This window comes from Scaptodrosophila lebanonensis, unplaced genomic scaffold (assembly GCF_003285725.1).
Source record: "Scaptodrosophila lebanonensis strain 11010-0011.00,11010-0021.00 unplaced genomic scaffold, SlebRS2 tig00001415-arrow-pilon, whole genome shotgun sequence".
NCBI lineage: Eukaryota > Metazoa > Arthropoda > Insecta > Diptera > Drosophilidae > Scaptodrosophila > Scaptodrosophila lebanonensis.
The window spans coordinates 7,134,660-7,152,028 of NW_022060742.1; the positions used below are offsets into that span (position 1 = coordinate 7,134,660).

General features: G+C 34.7%; 1 protein-coding gene across 7 annotated transcripts in view; it reads right to left on the reverse strand.

The window, feature by feature from the left end:
- The window catches only part of LOC115633027 (hepatic leukemia factor), a 116,510-nt gene that overhangs the window by 36,342 nt on the left and 62,799 nt on the right, over positions 1–17,369 (reverse strand). The window lies entirely within an intron of this gene.

Consider the following 17,369-nt stretch of genomic DNA (forward strand, 5'->3'; position numbering starts at 1 on the left):
CAACTGTAGACTGTAGGCTCTGGCCAGGCGCTACGACAAACTAATGTTCGTTTTAATTGTTATTAGATTGCAATAAGTTGGCGCACAATTGTCAGCTGGACGGCACACGCGCCCCACAAAGCCGAGCAATCAAGGTTTGCATTTTAATAAAAAATTCAGAACGGCCGCGAGAGGGGGCTAAGCAAAAATCGTCAAATGGTGGGAGTACCATAAATTTTCCACTCACTGTGCACATACGTGTAGAAAAACTCAGAGCGATTTAACCACCTGAGACTACGATAACGAATTTTAAAATGGGAGGAGAAATAGGTCCGGCAACGAAAATGATTTAAATATCGTTTTTGTTTTTGTTTTAAAAAGGCAACGAAAATCGTGAATCGAGCGTGGAAAAATTATTTGGCAATAGTAATGAAAATTATTAAGGAAGAGCTTTTTAAGCAATTATACATCTAAGCTTTTAAAACCAAGCAGAAACTTAAAGGGGTTGAAATTAATGATTGGATGTGGAGAATATTTTAGAGTGATTTAATATCCTAAGACCGGGATAACGAATTTCGATAGAACTAGAAGAAGATCTGATGAGAAACCCATTTAAATATGGTCCGATTATTCGAATTAGTAACTTAGGAACTACAATTTGAAAACATAAACAAAAGATCATCAAATAGATATAACATAGAGAGAGAAAGAGAGAAAGACAAAGAGAGACATAATTGAGTTGCCAATAATATTGAATATTACTGTTGGAAGCAGTGATAAGTATTACTTTCAAAATTAATTAGATATTGTTGGAAATAAGTGGTAATTCAAAAAAACAACATATAAGTATGAACCGATTTAATATTTATAATACTTTTAATAAAAATATATGCTAGGAGTAATATCATAAATAAAACTAAGTAATATCGAAGAAAGATAAAACTAGTTAATATCTATGAAGCGTGTAATAAATTTTAGGCATCGTTATGCCTGGGTTGGTAAATAATATCATAAAAAAGGGGTAGCATTATAAAAGTAATGAAAATGAGAATTGATTAAAAAACTAACATTTTGATTAAACTAACTTAGATTTGTAATGCAAATATATTACAATTGAAGTTATCAATTATTCTATTGTTACAGAAGATAATTTAATAAATTTTATTTCAAAAAGTTCACTCTCTAAGGGTTTTGATAAAACGTTAAGCTAAGGTTTTGCCAGAAGTTTCCCGCCACCAATCGCTGAGACAAAAGGTACAACAAGTAACCAGAAAAACAATAGTGGTGGCAAATGTAAAATTTCTAAAACCAATATTTACCAACACATAAATAAATGACAAGCAAAATAACATGAAAGCTGTCCGAACGTCAGCAGATAGCAGCGACGTCGCGACGTCGGCTTTGGCGTTGGCGTCGGCATCGGCGGCGACAGAGCAGCTTTTGCTAATGAAAATATTCTGAACGAACAGCGACGAGAACGACGTCCACAAAGTCACGCGGATTTCAGTATGACCCAAAGCCCACTGTCTAGCAACGCTCTAAGCACGTGTTGTGAACACACACCGACCGACACACACGCAGACATTTGCACGTTTGAACGCAGCTGTATTTGGCATACTTAGAGATACAGATACAGATATACTCGTACACAGAGAGATAGATAGATAGACAGGGAGACTGATAGATGGACAAACATAGTACAAATGAGGGAACTACAAGCCGCACTGCGGGCTGTTCAAAGGTATAAACCTATCTACACATACCTATGTATGTATGTATGTATGCATGTATGTATACATGTGTATGTGTGTACGAGTGTGTCTCTATTTGTGGGTGAGTTTCGCATTTGATTTCGTTGATTTCGATTAGCAACTATGACTTGATAGACACAACTCATGTGTGTGAGTGTGCGTGTGCGTGTCGTTCTTTCCCTCACACTCGTACTGCGTTGAGGAATTGAGCAACCCTTGGGCTATTTCCTTTCTGCATTTTAATTGCATTTTTGCCGCTGATTAAAGTATCAATGACAAGTGCGTAGCAGCGGCAATTGATTAGATACTTAGAACTCTCTGTCAACTGTATCGCATTGCCCGCAACACGTGACGTATGCGTAATGTGCGCTTTATTTTTGGATGGGCACATGTATGCTAAATACTGCTGCGTCATGTCGTGAAAAAGACACAAATTTCGTCCGCGCATATGTATTTTTGGTACTAACTCCCATTAATCTCATGCGCAACAAATTGTATTTAAAAAAATTAAATTATGTTTAGCTGAATTCAGTTGCAATACTTTAGAGCCCAATAGGAACTCTTCATGGATAAAACATATTAATATCAATAGTATTAGGAATTGGATAAAAACGATATAAAGAATAAAAAAGTTTATTCAATCCCTTAAAAGAAAAGGATATGTGAAATGAATCAATCAGCAATGATACATTAAGGAAAATAATATATACAATATATTACTTCATTTAAGAGATTTTCAAGCAACGTACGCACATGTAAAATTTTGCACTTTTAAAGAGAACTTTCGGACCTAACCAACTTTTAACATAGTGAGTGCTTGATTTTAGAACACAACAAACGGATTTTCAATATAGAAGGTGATTATATTGACTGGATATTTTGGCATATGTACTTGTATATTAAATTTGTATACCAAATTAATTGGTCATCGATTTGATATCGGAAATTGGGCAAGTTTTAAATAGAAAAAGAGTCGCATTGGTCAATATTATCGAGGCGGTAACGAAAAAATTCAATAATAATAAGGTATTTATCAGATATCGAATATGAGGTAATTATAAATCAAAACCGACTAACTCTGATCAATAATATCAAAATAGGTAGCGAAAATAAGTAATAATATCGATGGCTTGAAAATTACTATATACATTTAAAAAATCGATAATATACGATGAAGAAGTATCGAAAATGTACCTAATTTCACTGCAAGATTAATTAAGATTTAATATCAATAATATTAAATATCGATACGGCAGCGCTACGCTATCGAAGCATATATGTATAATAAAATAAGTAATTATAAATTATTCAGTAATTACACAAAATCATAATAGAGGTCTCTTATTGAACGATGGGTTTTATCGAATTATTTATTATTTAATATAAATAAATAAAATATCATTATGCCAAAAAAAAAAATTTGATTCAAGTTAAATATAATTATATAATATAAGTAATATAAAACTTATTTAAGGAACTTTGTGATGTATGTACAATAGGAAAGGTCTACAAAAATATATTTTTACAAATCATACAAAATGTTAATAAATTGATTTATGAATTTCATTGAACAAAATTTGTATCAACTATCTATCTATCAGCCCTTTTATCTAGATACATACTACATAGGTAAACGTTTAGTCTATGTAGATGTGGAATTCGGGACAGTATATGACGTAATTCTGTTGCGGAGGATTTGGGAAATAAGTGAAATAAAATAGGTACTATATATAAATGAGCGACATGGCGTTCTCTGGATTAAATGAAACAAATTCTCAAAAGTAAGCGAAGCATTAAATAAAATTATAAACAGCGAATTAATTTAATTACATTACAATTCCTGCTAAGCACATTTTTCATATGTTTGTCTTCATTTTTTTTGGGTTTTTTTTTAATTATTGCAAATTAAATAACTCTGTTTACAAATAAATAAAGATATGAATGCTTAAAAATTAATGTATAGCATGCATTAATTAAATAATTGCGGCTGGAAATCCAAATTTTTTGCTTTCTCAGCATATGTCTATAAATAAATTACAGACAAGTCTGTTGGAAATCTGACCGCAGCGTAATTCACACACACACACACACGCTCACATGTACATTCGGGTCTACATATGTCGTTATGTCCTGCCCCCAATTAACTTTCTGTCGTATTTTTATCAACAACTGCAACTTTTGTTACCTGCACTTTAAGCCACAAAGTTGCCATAAAAATCAAGCATACGCCCCGTTTTGTGTTTATTTTTTTTTATTACCCAGCAACAAGTCAACCCCAACGGGCCCCTACGCGAGGTGCGCGAGCGAGCCTGCCTCTACGTCTTCCTCTTCCTGTTCGTGTGTAGTGGCCAATTGGATGCAACAGCCGACAGGACGATGCGTCAAATCGTGCCATTGGCGCAGAGGAAGCCGATGTTTGAGGCACCAATCAGAGCAACAGGCGCTGGCGCTGACGTCAACGTTCGTGTTTGCGTTGACGCTGACGGCGCAGTTGACGCCAATGACGACGCCAGCGGACCCTGTCAACGTCGTTAGCGTTAGTCGTGTTTTGTGTTTGTTTTGCTGTCAGTTGTTGTTGTACATCGTTTTGTCATCACGTTTCGCTACCACGTGCGCCTTGCCTAGCAGGCGCTTCTGTGTGAGTGTGGCAGCCTTTTCAATACCCACACTCTCGCACTCACTCACTCACTCACCCATACTCATACTTGTACTCGCACTCTCCCTTAACTCACACGCACACTCATGTGCAGATTGTATGGCGCTTGCATGAATGAGCGACGTCACTTTGGGAGAGCGACAAAGTCATTGCTGTTATTGTTGTTGTTCCTGCTGTTGTTCTTATTTTTTTTAGAACAAAACAAACTCGTTACTCTTCTAGTGGTTGTTGTTATTGTTGCCAGCCAAGACGGCTACTGCGACGAGTATTGGAATTGTCGTTTATAAATAGCAAATTAAAGCAATGGAGCTGCAGTGAGACATACACACGCACACACAAACACACACATATGGGCTCTCACACCCCAATGAGTTTTGCATGCAAAATACTCAGTCGAATTCAGCTCAGCTCAGCTTATTGTTGTTGTTGTTGCTTGGCGGCGACAGCAGAAATACAAATTAAATTGTGCAGAAAAATATCGGTAGCTCACGCAAATAGAAACGGAAAGTTTTGTGTCTGACACACTTCCCCATCCTCTTCCACAAATCAATCGAACCTCTATGGTCACATGGACAAGTCAACAGATTATTTGTATGCGCTTAACCCATTGACGTCCAATCATTAGGCTAGCAATTTTAAGACACATTAAAAAAAAAAACAATTGGTGGTGCAAGTTACAAGAAACAATCGAATTTTGAAGTTATATATCTTACGATAAATATATTTTAGGAATATTAATATATCAATGAGGCGTGCAGCTGTAAAAAAAAAGCAAGCATTTTTTTTGGATTCATAGGATGAGCTCAAAGCCAAATGTACTGAATTCTCTAAAATCGGGAATATCGTGCTCTTAGCTGTATTTATTTTATTTCCTACTATTTCGGACCTTCTGGGACTCCGTCCTCCGAATTAATGATCAAAAATAAATATGCATAGAAAAGTCGAGCGCGTGTGAATTGGTATTTCTGTTTCATGGTTTCAATACAGTTTTCAAAGTCTCGACTCTCGCCTGAGTCTGGCATTATTTGCATTATTGTTGCCTTTCATTACACACGTGTTGCGCTCCCACACACACACACGCAAATACACACACGTACACAGCGCTCGCCGCTATTATAAAATTAACATATTGCAATGTAATTATTGAAAAGTGTTATTTAGAAAAGTTTTTACGACGCAGCAACTTATTATTTATACTTACAACCACTTACCAATTGACCTACTTAGACATGAGGAGCGCGTCAGACACGGAACTGCTGATAGTCTTCGTTCATACTATATGCATATGTGTATATTCGATCATGTGTCAATGGGGTAGGTTGCGACTTAGACCTCTATTGCTTGTGAAGATGGGCAGTAAATACTTGGGGCTTTCCATTTTTTTAGATAATTTTTTAGTCAGCGACAAGTGAAGTTGTCAGCGAAATTGGCAAATAAAATGTAAGCTTTACACGGGGCGTATACTTGATATATAATTTTGTATGTTTTAACAAATTTTGTATTGTAGTTATTTGCAAGGTGGGAGACTTTGTAAAATGCTGCTTTGGCAAATGTTAGTAAATCACATCATTCAATTACAGAGAGGTTAAAGAATTTATTACAAATTTTTTTTATGGGTGGAAACATTTTATTTGTTTGTTCAAACATCTTACTCTTGGAAACTATAAAAACTAGAGATATGACATTTCAGATACGTATTACAAAAACATTTTTGAAAAAGTGGAAATATTTTGCTTGTTGTTTTAATTGTTGTAAGTATTTCTGAAACGTTTCTGAATATCAGTTAAAGTTTTTTAAAGTTTAGGCTTTTTTGAAGTAAAAATATTTAGTGTGTTTGAGTTTTTGAACGTCTTCTTAAGGAAGCTACGATAGAATATTTGATGAAAGATATTTTCACTTGGAAATACATTCTTGTCCTTGTAGATATGCATGTAGATATGATTTCAAGACACACTATATACTTTAATTTAACAAAAATTGTTCTATATCTATATACTTGCGTATAAAATCTGCTTCAAACATATTTCTCAATTGAATAATATATGTATGTATCTTCCCATATACGAAGGAACTTAATAAACTGAGTTTCAGGATTCTTCATCTACATTTCTAACATTCTTAGTTTGCATTTGTTTGGCTTTCCAATGATTTATGAAGCCCACGAATCATTTAATAGCTCTTAATTGTGTGCCATTTAAATCCGAACAAAGTAAACAACAAACGAACCGCTTTAAGTAAGCGGCCATCAAAAAGCGTTTAGCGCAAATAATTCAAAGAACGCTCCAATAAAGTGCCACCACGCTTCTGTTCATTGATGCTGCTCTGGAACTTCCAGTCTTTCAAGTAGCAAACAAACTAAAAGTATTAGACTCTATAGCCGTATGTCTTCGAAACTAGTCTGTTTTGTGGGTATAAATAATGCCGCTTATCGGGTCGGCCTCGAACCGGTTGCAAAACGCTAAACAATAATAATAATAATAAAAGCAACAACAACCAGGTAAGATAAAGTCGAAATAATAAGGAAAATACCAAGTGCAAGGTTTAAGGCAATTGGATAGCGATATGACGACTAGGCGGAATGATATCGACTCGACTGGCGGGAAATCGAATTTTACGTAATTAACGCAACTTGGCCAAGTCAGCAGCAGAAATAAACAAAACGACGCCGTCTCTTGTTGCTGTTGTTCTTTCGTTTCTTGTTGTTATTGTTGTTGTCGTGTAGTTGTTCTGGAATTGCAATTTGAAACGCGCTTAAAATACATACCCATAAAGAAAATAAAACGACAATACGAACCAAAGGAGATGGAAAAATTCCAAATGCCAAAAATGTGACACAAGCTCTCGACCATTCAATACTCTGAAATGCTTCAACGAATATTCGAAAATTTAATTCCATTAAGTTTTAAATAAATATTTTCATAAGTTTCTAATTACAAAAGCTATCATCAAAGCCAATTTAATGGAACTTACTCTTAAAGTTGCCGATTTATTTACTTTCATACAGTCAAACAAACGAAACAAACTTCGAACTTTGTTCCAAAGAACATTTTGCAAAATAATATAATTACGAGAGCTCTCCACATAAGCTCTGATAAATTCCAAGAAATTAGTGTTCATCGTGACTAAAATTTTAATAAATTAAAATGTGCCTAAAATATAACCTATTCCAGTATTTTTCCAGCACATTAATTGTAAGAGCTACATAGCCAATTTGTGGCTTCCAAGATATTCGCGAGCACAAAGTCAAACGGATAAACAGATGTTTTTAAATAGAAATGGCTCATTGTTTGAAAGAAAATTTAAATAGAAAAATTAACAGCGGTATACGACAAATTTTATATACGAAACACAAACTTGGTTATTACAAAAACATTTTGGCAACTCTAGCCTTTATAGTTTCCCAAATATTAGAGTTCATACAGTCACACATATAGACAGGAGGAAAGTTGTTGACTAATAATACTACAATAAAGATGTAAGAATGAAAAAAATAATTTCTTTGAGTGAAAATTTCAAAAATCGAATAATAACTAGACATATTTACTAGTCATATACATAAACTTACCGCTTATTTACACAACAAATTTTGCAACTCTAATTCGTATAGTTTCTTAAAGTTTTAGGATCATGCAGTCAAAACCTGTAGACAAATAATGTGGTGCGACTTAAACATATGCATAATTGTCAATATTGCCACGCCTCCTTTTTGAGTGTTGCATTCAACACAGCTATTCAGCAATACTCCTTTTGTAGTTAGAGTGTATTGAACAACAACAAAATGAGACTAAACTACAGCAAAAGAAACCGTAAGGGCGGCGACGGCCAAGCCCCACTGCTAACGGACGGGCACACTGCACAAACATGTGACCGAGGCGCAAAAAGCAGGCGAAAGAAACAACAACAGCAACCGCAACGATCAAAAACAAGCGCACGGTAGCTGAAATAAATTTCATTTAAAAAATTGTTGTCGTAGGCAGTTGTTAGAGAGGTAAGACGACAGCAACTACAACAACAACAACAATTGAAATTAATTTTATGCACGCTCTCTTGGTGAAGCAAAACAACATTTAGCTAACAAATTGGGTAATTAATTTAGCTATTTTCCCGCTAGTTTTACAGCTTGCAAATGCCTGGGCCTTTTAAGCGATACGAGTTAGGGACACCAAGCTAGTGGAATCAACACTTGTCTTATTCATACGCAGAACAAGTTTGTTACATATACGAGTAATATACGAGTATATAGCTCAAATATTTCAAATAGCTGCTATGGAATTGATCAGTGGAAAAAAACACTCTTCGTTAGATAACTTAATTATTGTTAAGATATCTGGTATAAGTTTGGTACTTATACTTTTTGATGAACGACTTAATGATATAATAAAAATATATATAGAAAACTAAAATTCTACACATGTTCAACAATAAACTTATTTGTATGTAATTTTTTGACAATTAAATGGTTTTGTTTGGTTTTTAAGAGAAAATTACAAATATTCTAAAATAAGCTGAACTATAAGATATTATCACTAATGATTTAATTTAAATAAAACAAAAAACAAGCTACTTATATTTCGAATCCAATTCCTAAAATATCAAATTTTTAATTTTAATATTATTTGATTTAGTTTATACATATATTTGTACAATTAAATGGCAATCCGATGCAGATAACTGAATTATTATTGTGAATTTTTTTTTCATAGAAATGAAATAAAATTACAATAACGTTATGGCATTACAATTACTCCTGAAAAAAAAGAAATTTTAAATTTTTAAACACAGATTTTTTAAAGCTATTTTTTTAGCTGTCGAAAGTTGGCAACACCGCCAGCAGAGCGCACGTGTTGCAGGCAGCAGTCGAGAAGTTAGCAATGACGTCACATCGGTGCACAAATTTTTGTGGCGGAACTGCAAGCTTACGAAGCGTAATAGCAAGCAATAGATACTGAGAGAGAGAGAGAGAGAGGAAGTGAGAGCCAAAACAAGCTAAGCTGTCTGCCTGCCAACCAAAAGCTTTGACCTAGCTTTTAGCGCAGCTGCAATTAAATGTCGCTAGAGCGCGCCATTGCTTCCATGAGCTTTTTTGTGCTGCCATTGGCAGCTTTCCATGGCATTTTAGTAGTAGCTGTACAAAAAATAGTAGTAGCCAGCACGCCACCCTCTTAGGCCCGTTGATTGTCGCTCGGCCTTTTGTTATCGACTTTGGAATGTTATTTTAATTAAACAAATTTGTCAATTTGATTGATTAAGGCGCATCAAGTGTATGGCATGCCGTCGCTGTTGCCTGGCCAGCGTTATTGTAATAGAAATGAAATGAACATTTTGGGCGCTGCTGTTGTTGAGAATTGGCTTTCAACTTATCTGCCAAAGGCGGCATGGAAATTAAAAAGTAGAACAACAAAATATATATGTACTAAGAAGTGTGCAGAGTACGCAAATGAACTTCTGTGCAAAGTACAATTTATTGTTGTTGAGTCATCGGGCACTTAAGTCTATTAAATCAAGCATATTAAATATTTAAAGAGACCTGCAAATTTTGCATTTCGTCTAAATTTGGGAACATTTCAAAATATTTATAAGAAAGCAATTGGCACCAGAGGGGGCTCTTCCCTAGTGTGGATCTATGGAGACCGAGTGACACGCCAAATACGATTTTTCAGAGATCCTAGCTAGAACCAATAGAACTGCTTTTAAAGGGCTTGCACAGATACTGCACACAACAAGAATGAGAAACTAGAGTCGAAAAAAGGGTTCTACTAACCGTACATGGGAATATGGACTCTCTTTCCTTCACGCGTAAATTGCTGGGTATTATGGCTTTTCTCATACTAAAAGAAAGGGTATTCTGAGAGAAATTAATTTAATTTATTTTCTACTTAATTTTGTTACATTTATTTGTTTTTTAAGTTATTTTCACAATTAATTGAAGTAAATAAATCTTAGTAAGATTATTTCTCTATCTTTCGATCAATTCAATTCAATTATTCCGCCTCAGTAATTTCTCTGATTTTGTTGATTAGTGTTCCGTCGTCTCATTGATTCACAATTCAAATTTTCAATTCCATTTACCCGCATCTGGTTGTCATTGCAAGCGCCAACGCCAGAGGGCGACAACAACACCAACACCAAAGGCAAAGCCACGCACTTCGCTTCTCAATTGGAAGACTCGAGGCGGGCTGGTGTCGGAAAAGTCCCCATCAAACCAGACTTAATGGCATAATTTATGCCTAAACTGACACAAGCGGACAATGAGCAGAACTGTAACTGTCATAATGGGCGCGATTGCGCCCTCCTCCCTCCCCTCCAACCACACCACCCACCCACTCCCTCAAATATCGAAAGAAATGACGAGCGAAGAAAAGGCTTGAAGGCCTCGTCACTGATTGCATGAGTAAACAATTCAGACAGGCAGCTGTGCCAAACATTTGTCTTACAAATACACATCTATATAACATCTACATATATATATATATATATATGTATATATAGATACGTATGTATATAGTATAGGTATGTAGTTGGCCATTATAACTTGCAGATATTGTAGATGTCAACGCATGGCACAGTCCCGATGACGAACATGAGCAAGAGCATGCCTTTGGCAACAACTCTCCCTGTCCCTCGAAAACTATTTCCAATATTCAGCTGCTAACACTTTTCCGCTACAGTCGCCGCCTTTTCAACTAAGAAGTATAAGTATCAGTCGTCTGTATTATAAGTTATTTAAATATTTTTACCAAACAACTGACACTCGCATCTCTGACAGTTCTAAATGTGTAAACATTCTTCTGGCTATGGCGACCAAATATGAAAATCAAAGGCATGCCACGCGTATTGAATTTCTATGCTTTTCTAGTCCACTCTGAACTAAAATACCTGAAATATTCTCAAACAAAGATATGTCATGTCTACATTTAAAATTACAACTTACTTATGTCTTCTGTTCAGTTAAAATAATATAATACAAGTATGTCTGTTTATGTTGAAACAACAACAACACAGCAAGTTCAAAATAATTAAGAGGGAACAATATTGTTAGGGGAAATACAACTTAAGTTCTGCTTACATTTCTAATATAATTCTTTGCATCTTCAAAAAGCAAAATAGTAAAAAAGTGAAAATTACTGGCAATGAAAAAAGGCAAGTAGAAATATCCGAGTTATTCATTATAAGCTCTTCCACTTCCACATAAACTAAAATACTTGCTATATTTTGAGAGAAATGTAAGTCATTTAAATATTTAAAATGATACTTAATGTTTTGCTTTTAGCTAAAACTCATTTTTTTTTTGTAAAAATAAGACTAAACTCCTATTTTAAGTTATATTTGTAGCTTAATACAAATAAGTTTAATTGAAGTTATTAAAGAAGAAGGTATAATTAAAATGAAAAACAATTCTTTGTGAAAACAGGAAGATAAAACATTAAAAATAACTGGCAACGCCAAATGACAAGAAGAAGAAAACTAAACTAAAACATTTAAAGGGAAATATACTTCCATCCCTTGTGATACAAATTGTTTGAATATAAATTTTTGCTTTATTTTCCTTAATAATGCAAGCAATTATGGAATACGGATGCGATCAAAAAAAAAAATGACAGGTTTATCAGAAATAATGGTATAACAATTATGTCTTACTTATTTCAATTAAATATTTGTATTTAAAAAAAAACTAGGGTGCAAGCTGAATAAATAGTGGATATATAGCATAGATATACCCCAATAACAGCCGCTTCTGTTTAAGCTTTTAATCGACAAATAATTTTTTGAATTTTTTTTTTTAATTTCCAATAAGTTACAAAAACGTTTATTTCATTTTGACATTTTTAAAACGGCTTTATGAATGAGAAAGTGTACTTGAAAGTACAACTGTATAACATTTTATTAAGATATTGTAATTATATATTAAATCTTTTATACAAAAGCAGCTTAGGTTGATAACAATTTATTTAAAACTTAAAACCTTAAAAATAAATTTATATATTTCTATCAAAAAAATCTTAGGTAATTAAGTCGACGTGGTTTGTGAAGAAAAATGACACCAAGCACAATGCTACGGATATTTAATCTGGCAGATAGGGTTTTAGAAAAATTGGGATTTTAGCTTGAACTAAGAAGAATTGGAAGTACTTCTGGGCCGGACACAAAAGTTTAGTTGCATTAGGACCACTTCTATCTCTATTTAAGGTAGTACCCGTAGATTGAAATTCACCTTTATTTTTATAAATTGTTGTAATTTAACAAACATTAATCTGTTATTTTACAACAACAACAGCGAAAACAAAGGAACAATATTGCAGTTCATGGACAATGGAAGGCATTACATGTGCTGCGTACTTCCGTTCGGTGTGCTCAATAGAAATTAACCCACTAGTGCCGGTGCTGCCAACACAAATGATGTAACCGCTTTTTCTAATTGTCGTTTGAATGCATCTGTGTGTGTGTGTGTGTACTTATTTGTGTATACCTAAAAAACAACAACACACATTGTACACTCAACTACTTCGAACTAGTAATTTTGTATGGTTTATGGATGCCACAGCCCCTCCCCCTTAACCCTCCCCCCACCCACCTAACACGCCCGCTCATCTTGTTTGCTTTGAGTGGCGTTAATTGAGCTGTTTATTGCCATTGTTGTTGCTGTTGTTGTTGTTGTTGTTGTGCTATAGATGATTGTTGCTATTGCTGTTGATATTTTTTATTTACCGCAGTGTTAATTAAGTAAGCTTGCCGAAAAAAACAACTAAATGCATTTTTAAATATATGCCTTCCCTGAACAAGAATAACTTATAATTATAAACACATTCGAATGCAAATTTGAATTGAATATTTAAATAATTGAAATATTGCTATTACTTCCCAATTTGTATTTAATTTCACAAATTTCTTTGCAGTTCTATTAATACATACGTTAGCATTTCGAGCTTAAACTTTATTAAATGAAATGGTAATACAAATTTTATAACTAAAGCCTTAAGATTACCGAACGTTTTAACAATGTTGTTAATGGGTAAAAGGCCAACAGCCCATCCAACTATTGCCAGAAAATCATTCCAAGGAATGGGCTTTGAACAAACATACATTTTAAAAATTGTAAGAAAGTCTGCTTCCAGTAATGATGTACATAAACGACAAATCGATTTATCGATCAAAAAAGAATCAAATGGTTAGCCACAGGCTAAGACTCTTAAAAGCTTTTGAAAGGCATTGACTTAACGGGTTCAGCAACTAATAACTAATACCCAGTTTTATTCTTGTAGTAATAGCTTTACAAAGGTAAATTATGGTAATATTATGGAGCTTCTAACTCTTCTTTCCTAAATTGTGAATTTTAAATAAATCAAAAAAATACTATAAAGAATTCTTCGTAGACACCAATCAAAACTAGTGATGTACATCTTACTTCTTCTTCTTGCCATCCAAGAATATCAAAATAATATCAGCTCAATTGCTAAGCTGCTACATGCTGTCTGCCATCTTTATCTATACATTTTTTAAACTTTGCAGATATACTCGTATAAAATGCAATATATTCATTTTTCTAAAATTGTTTTCTTATTTTTGATTGAACGACTTAAATACAAGTTGCAGGCCAGAGTAAAGAAAAGTTTTTAAAATTATCTCTTTCTGCTGGTTAGCCGCGTTAGTTAGTTGAATATTTAATCGTAATTCCGTCGACATTTCATGACAATAATATGAAAAAAGCTATCGCGCACAAAGTAACATTGTGTTTGTGCTATCGCTATAAAAAATTGATCGAAATATTCTGTTTTAAGCTGGGTACAACTTCTTCGGAAACATTTAAATTGTTGCAACAAATTAAGACTGGTTAAAATGAGTTGAATGTGGTGAGAAAAGTGATCACAATTGTGTGACATTAATGGAAATGGTATTTAATATTTCCCAATCATCGATTCATCGAAATTCAATCGAACAGCTTGGTCTCCAATTGCGTTCTTGCTTTGTGAACTGACATTTTGTGACATAAAATCGAATTTAGTTGTCCGATTTGGCAAGGAAAGCGCTAGAAGGACGTCAAAGCCATTTAAAAGTATTGCACCAACATTCCTAAATCACTCGTTTGAAGTGCTTCTTGATCGTGCCAAACGTTGAATTGCGTCGGCAGGTCATTAATTTTAATAAAATAATATTAAAATATTAATATAAAAATTCTGTTTCTGTTTTTCAAAAGTCCTGTCTGCATCTTTTATAAAAAGAGTAATCTAAAAAAGTTTAAAACTTTTTTTAAATATACTATTATTTCATTCTAAGTTGCTGTTTTTAAAATGGGAAAATTTCTATATCGATGACTAATTTCAGATACAGCGAGGCATGGCGATATTTGTTTCCGATGTTTAAAGTCGATGCAGGTTTTGGATGTACACCACTAGCTTGTGCCCATCTGAGCAATTGCAATTATTTTTATTCCATTTCAGCACTTTATTTGAATTATTTTGTTTGACTCACCCACACAAAAGAGGGTAAGGTTCCCACATATATATTATATAGATATTTATTTGTATATTTGGGTTGTCTAGTTGAAAACGTGCGCTTACCTGCAAAGAGAAGAGAAGCAAATAAAACGTAAATTAATAGAAAATTTTGCAATTTGGTCAAAAAATTGTTGTTCAAACAAATGCCAACATGTGTTTCGGGTCTTTGGCTGGCTCTGCGTACAATTTCGGCAATTAAAAGTACAAATTTAATAAGCAGACATCACGATTATATATGTATAGACATATGTATGTATATATGTATGCATACAAGTAGGTGTGTGAATAAAAATATGTGCGAGTATGTGTGTGTGTAGGTTGGGTCTTGTGATCAAACATCAAAGGCCGTTCGGTGGCCCTTTTGGTCAACATTTTTACTATTTCGCCTGAAGGGAAGGGATGGAAGGTGCGGGGGCAGTGTAGTTTGTGGGAGAGAAGGGGCAGAGGGGAACGGACTGCTTCAATTCATTAACGAAAACAGAAAAATCAGCATGTTGCCTGCACTTTGCAAGTCAAACGGATGTGCAAGAGACCCCAAAGTCGGGCAGACAGACAGACAGACAGACAAACAGATGGATGGATGGAGGGATGGATGAGTGGACAATTGGACAGTTGGATGGGTGGATAGATGGCTGGTTGGACAGACACATCGTCGTTCATACGCTCGGATGGACGCAGCGCAATCATTTAAAAATGCTGTGCATTTGCCAAATTTCAACGACTTGAACGAAAATTTAAAATACATTTAAAGGAGCACGAACAGAATTGCGAACGCGAAGCAAAGAATGAAAGAACGGCAACGGGACAAAAAAAGTAAAACGCGCAACATTTTTTGACACTTTCGCAAGTTTTTCCTCTCGCTTTGTGTGTGTGTGTGTGTGTGTGTGTGTGTGTGGGGGGGGGGGGGGGGGGGTGCCAAGTAATTAACGCCTTAGGAATTGCTTTCAAAAGTCTCTTGCAGGCAAATAATTATCTTTTGATTTGTTCTCCTGCAATAATAATAATATTACGAATTTTTGTGGCCACTAAATATCAGCCCCTGACATTCAACTGAGCCACAGCTCAGCAGTTTTTGCAATTTTGCATTTTTATTGACTTAGCTGCTTAGCTGCTTAGCTGCTCAGCTCTTCTCAGTTTATTGGCTCATTAACTGTGCAAACTAGAGATGGGCACGGGCCGGCTGTTTTCGGCCCGACACGACACGGCCACGAAATTAACTTTTAGAAACACGCACGCGCACGCACGACGAAAATTTTTCTTAACACGGCCCAACACGGCCCAACACGAACTTTTTATATATTATATATAAAAATTAAAAAAAAAAAAATATATATATATATATATATATATATATATATATATATATATATATATATATATATATATATATATATATATATATATATATATATATATATATATAAACATTACAAATTTTTATTCATAAAGATTATTTTATCAATATTTCAGCTAAGAAGCCGAGTACGTCGCTCATTTAAAATATGTCCAGAAGTGGAAAAAACTCGTTCGCTTGTTGCAGAACTGACAGGGATATTGAGTATATGCCTTGATAATTGCCTTAGCATTTTAAATTTTGTTGCTTTTTTCCAGAATGTTAGCACACAAATTCCTGGATCAACAACACTACTTATATAATCATCTATTTCAATATCCATTCTTGACCTGTCCAATTTAATTTTTTTTTTTTTTTGAATTATTAGTGTCAAAAAATCCAGAAAAGTCGTGTTGACTATTGGGTGCTTCGTTTTCTGATTCAAGTGTTAAATCGTTATTTAAGCTATCATTTATTTCAGCTAGCATCGATTTTAGTGTTCTTTCGTGTTTCCTCGTGCGTGTTTTGTCGTGCCTTTTTGGCTCAACACGAACACGCACGGCCACGCACGAAATCGGAATTTACAACACGAACACGCGGGCCCACGCGTGGCACGAAGTGCCACGACAAAAAACACGGCCCGTGCCCAACTCTAGTGCAAACACATTTGCCAGAGGCGGGCGGGCGGCCGCCCAGCCCACAGCCATCCCACAAAAATATTCCACACATCACGCATACGCACCATTGGCACGTATAGCTGCATTGTCGGCAAGTTGTATATTTATAACATCTGCCCGGCTAATAATAAATAACACACAACGGTAATGAAACAATATTTGTATTTTTATTTGCACTTTGCCAATTCATGGGGCGTTCCCTCGAAGGCGGATCAAAGTCAACGCGAAAAATGCTTGACAGCCTTTAACAACACAACATTCGAATGTTACCCCAACTCAGATGGAATTTATGGAAAATAGATAGCATACATACTTACTACACTACATACTCGTATACGACTTGTGGAATGGCATTAAAAGTTTGCCACAGCATCTAGTATGAAGAGCAGAGCTAGTCTGCTACTATATATATGGAGAAATGTATTTGTTCTTGCAAGCGACTGTCATGAAATAAAACAATTAATCAGTTTTTAGTGCTAG